Source organism: Xyrauchen texanus, unplaced genomic scaffold (assembly GCF_025860055.1).
Source record: "Xyrauchen texanus isolate HMW12.3.18 unplaced genomic scaffold, RBS_HiC_50CHRs HiC_scaffold_257, whole genome shotgun sequence".
NCBI classification, from domain to species: domain Eukaryota; kingdom Metazoa; phylum Chordata; class Actinopteri; order Cypriniformes; family Catostomidae; genus Xyrauchen; species Xyrauchen texanus.
The window spans coordinates 22,501-27,500 of record NW_026266225.1 but is presented as its reverse complement, the minus strand read 5'-3'; the positions used below and the strand labels follow the sequence as shown (position 1 = coordinate 27,500).

The 5,000-nt window shown below is 37.1% G+C and overlaps 1 pseudogene; it reads right to left on the bottom strand.

The window, feature by feature from the left end:
- Positions 1-2,957, bottom strand: part of LOC127641963 (solute carrier family 2, facilitated glucose transporter member 9-like) — a 17,918-nt pseudogene extending 14,961 nt beyond the window's left edge.
- Between the last annotated feature and the right edge of the window lie 2,043 nt (positions 2,958-5,000).

The following is a 5,000-nucleotide window of genomic DNA, read 5'->3' as shown; positions in this document are numbered from 1 at the left end:
AAATATAACTGCATTAAATATAACTGCATTAAAGATGTAACGCATTCAATATAAGAGCATTAAAGATGTAAGGCATTAAATATAACTGCATTAAAGATGTAACGCATTAAATATAACCGCATTAAATATAACTGCATTAAAGATGTAACGCATTAAATATAACTGCATTAAATATTACCGCATTAAAGATGTAACACATCAAATATAACTGCATTAAAGATGTAAGGCATTAAATATAACCGCATTAAATATTACCGCATTAAATATAACTGCATTAAATATTACCGCATTAAAGATGTAACACATCAAATATAACTGCATTAAATATTACCGCATTAAATATTACCGCATTAAATATAACTGCATTAAATATTACCGCATTAAATATAACTGCATTAAATATTACCGCATTAAAGATGTAACACATCAAATATAACTGCATTAAATATTACCGCATTAAATATTACCGCATTAAATATAACTGCATTAAATATTACCGCATTAAATATAACTGCATTAAATATTACCGCATTAAATATTACCGCATTAAATATAACTGCATTAAATATTACCGCATTAAATATAACTGCATTAAATATTACCGCATTAAATATAACTGCATTAAATATTACCGCATTAAAGATGTAACACATCAAATATAACCGCATTAAATATTACCGCATTAAATATAACTGCATTAAATATTACCGCATTAAAGATGTAACACATCAAATATAACTGCATTAAAGATGTAAGGCATTAAATATAACCGCATTAAATATTACCGCATTAAATATAACTGCATTAAATATAACTGCATTAAAGATGTAACGCATTAAATATAACTGCATTAAATATTACCGCATTAAAGATGTAACGCATTAAATATAACTGCATTAAAGATGTAAGGCATTAAATATAACCGCATTAAATGTAGATGTAACACATTAAATATGTAACGCATTAAATATAACTGCATTAAATATAACTGCATTAAAGATGTAACACATTCAATATAAGAGCATTAAAGATGTAAGGCATTAAATATAACTGCATTAAATGTAGATGTAACACATTAAATATGTAACGCATTAAATATAACTGCATTAAATATAACTGCATTAAAGATGTAACGCATTCAATATAAGAGCATTAAAGATGTAAGGCATTAAATATAACTGCATTAAAGATGTAACGCATTCAATATAAGAGCATTAAAGATGTAAGGCATTAAATATAACCGCATTAAATGTAGATGTAACACATTAAATATGTAACGCATTAAATATAACTGCATTAAATATAACTGCATTAAAGATGTAACGCATTCAATATAAGAGCATTAAAGATGTAAGGCATTAAATATAACTGCATTAAAGATGTAACGCATTAAATATAACCGCATTAAATATAACTGCATTAAAGATGTAACGCATTAAATATAACCGCATTAAAGATGTAACGCATTAAATATAACTGCATTAAATATTACCGCATTAAAGATGTAAGGCATTAAATATAACTGCATTAAATATTACCGCATTAAAGATGTAAGGCATTAAATATAACTGCATTAAAGATGTAACGCATTAAATATAACCGCATTAAATATAGATGTAACACATTAAATATGTAACGCATTAAATATAACTGCATTAAATATAACCGCATTAAAGATGTAACGCATTAAATATAACCGCATTAAAGATGTAAGGCATTAAATATAACTGAATTAAAGATGTAACGCATTAAATATAACTGCATTAAAGATGTACGGCATTAAATATTACCGCATTAAAGATGTAATGCATTAAATATAACTGCATTAAAAATGTAACGCATTAAATATAACTGCATTAAAGATGTAAGGCATTAAAGATGTAACACATTAAATATGTAACGCATTAAATATAACTGCATTAAATATAACCGCATTAAAGATGTAACGCATTAAATATAACTGCATTAAAGATGTAACGCATTAAATATAACTGCATTAAAGATGTAACGCATTAAATATAACTGCATTAAATATAACCGCATTAAAGATGTAACGCATTAAATATAACTGCATTAAAGATGTAACGCATTAAATATAACTGCATTAAAGATGTAACTGCTATAACACAACACAATCACCGTCTTTACATTCCACGCCATTGCAGTGACACCTATTGGTTAGTTTGTCGTAACATTTCTGTAAATACACTCCGTAAAACTGTTTGTAGATTCTGTTCATTCGCTCAAGCAGCTGCATGAGGCGCTTCATCCTGAGATGTTTTTTAGATTGAAGGAGTTCACACGTATTCTGCAGACTTATTTTATGAACTGATACAGCACATTTATAAAATAATAACATTTTGATTGGGAATCTTTGTATTTGTCTTTTTAGTGATTTCAAGCAGAAGTCTTCAGATGAAACGGTTCTCAAGATCATGACTCAATTCAGTCCAGTGTGTCCAAACGTTTAAGTGTCAAACTATGGGTTAGAATATCACTGCAACCTCACAGTACCATGTCCTCAAATATGCAAGAGAAATGTATTATCTGTAAGTAAATCCCACACAAATCAAGAGCCCTGAAGATCACAAACCTCCTGTGCTGAAGCGCTGCTGCCGTCAGTGTTGAGCTGCAGATGAAGGGCACAGACACATGGCACTGACTCTACCAACTGTATGCCATCTATCTGTCGATCTCTGCGGTCCTGACACTATCTGTCGATCTCTGCAGTCCTGACACTATCTGTCGATCTCTCTGACACACTGAAACAGAAAATCACTGTTTACGTTTCAGTACAAAGTCCAACATGACAGCGCCAAACTGCTCGTGTTACAGTGTCCTGCTGCGGGTGCACATGCTGCGTGTGATTTCTCAGATGACTTCCACATACTGAATATGTGACACTGTATGGAGGAATATATCAGAACTCTTTTGGTTCCTGGGTAGTAAGTGTTCTTTCCTTGCTTGTGTGACCAGGACAGCGATATTTTGAAATGTACCAATTATCCAATGAGAAAACAAGCGAATGTGTGTCAACAACGTGAATCCAAATTAACACGTATTCATACTAAAGTTATACATAAATGACTAGAAAAGATTTATAATTTAGAGATTTACGATTATACTGTAGCCCCCAAATGTACTCATCATACTTCAAGGCGTCCAGCAAGGTCCCTGAGTGTGCCAGGGGACGAGACTGGCACGTGTTACCATTATGGAGCAGCATGGCTTTGAGGGTCCTGGATGAGCGGTCAGTGAAGTGGCGACACTCATTCTGGTTACAGGCGATCCCGATTGCCTCGAACAGACCGGTCACATTGTGGCAGTGCCCATCTTGGTGGGTGAAGACGCTGGACAAAAGGTTGGTGACGCTTCCTCTGATCTGTGACTTGCACACTTTCACCCAAAAAGTTCCACTGCTGAAGCCTAGACGTCAAACACTCGGCATTGGACTTGGTAAGACCAAGATCTCTAATCAAGTCGTTGAGGTGTTTTTGGTTGGGGTAGGATGGGTTTCTCTCCTCAGCACCATTATCTGGATCTACAACGTCTTCCTCGCTCTCTGACTCGCTGCTCTCTTCTAAAGATGCCTGCTCTCTCCGGAGGAGCGGGTACGGGGAGCTCATGGCCGTGTGGGGCGATGGATGAAGGAAGGTGCGGTGCATTCTTGCCAGTCTGACGTTTGGAAGGGTCCAACATGCAGAAGCAGCAGTTGCTCGGGATGGCGAAGCTCATGGCTCTCTTTTCCCGTCTGCACCATCCAACCAAAATACATTTCACCCGTGACTAATGTGTAAGAGATTCTCAAACATTTTTCATATACGATATATTAATTCAATAACATTGAAAAAAATTAAAAACTCTCACAATTTTATAACATAAAATGTTGAGCAACAATTGTCCATCTCACCTTCCAGAGATGTTGTGCAGTGCCCGCTGGTGAAATGAGGTGCCCAGGGTTTGTCTTGATCCCTGACGGGCAGGGACGGATTATGACTTGCAAAGGACCCGGGGCCAATTATCCGCCCCAAGGGCCCCCCTCCAAAATTTGTGTGGCGTGGTGGTGTTTTCGGGTGGGGTTCATTTTCATTGTTGATGGGTTTTCAAGCGGGGATCGTCAAACTGGATTGCGCAACCTTAAAGCCCAGGGACCCATGGGCAGTCAAGGGCCCCTTGTAGTCAAGGACCCTTGGGCACGGGCCCCATTGGCCCAATCGGTAATCCATCCCTTCTGACAGGTATGCTGAAATATGCCTTGTAGGCATCACACAGGGCCGCTGCTAGCCAAATTGATGCCCTACGCAGAGTTCCAGGTGGACGGGGGTTCGTGTGATATTAGAGAAGCTAGATGATTAGAATCATCTGTGTTCTGCAACGGCTTTCAGGTGCTTGAATAACGTATAATGTGCGAGTATGGACAGCCGGTGGACTTTCTGGTGCCCTCCTAGTGAGTTGGTGCCCTCCACAGACTGCATAGTATGCATGTAGGGAGCAGCGGTACTGGCCTCACACATCGTAGCAGATGCTTCCACAGAGTACTTTTCGCTCGTCTTGATAAATTGGTAAAATGCATCTGCCGGATGTTTGCAGCCTCTTGATGCCGTCTCAGAATAATGCAGATGTGTGTCCACTTATACAGCTGGAACTAAACTGAACCAGTGGCCTTAAGACCCCTGTAGTTATACTACTATTTATATCACTGGAAAGTTCCAGAAAGTTCTAGAAGTTACTCCAAGTTTACTCCGCACTGAATCTATCAGGAATGTTCTGGAAAATAGGTACATTTCAAAATATCACTGTCCGGGTCACAAAAGCAAAGTTTGTGGGGAATAAAAGTCATTTTCTATAGTTTAGTCCCCCTATGAGCTTCACACATCATCTTGACCTCTCTTTACCTGAATGAGAGATCATTAATAACAGGTGTAAACGGGGCTGTGGACTCGCGAGACCTACATTCAGACTCAATCCAGGTCAAAGAACAACACCTGCAGAACATGCAC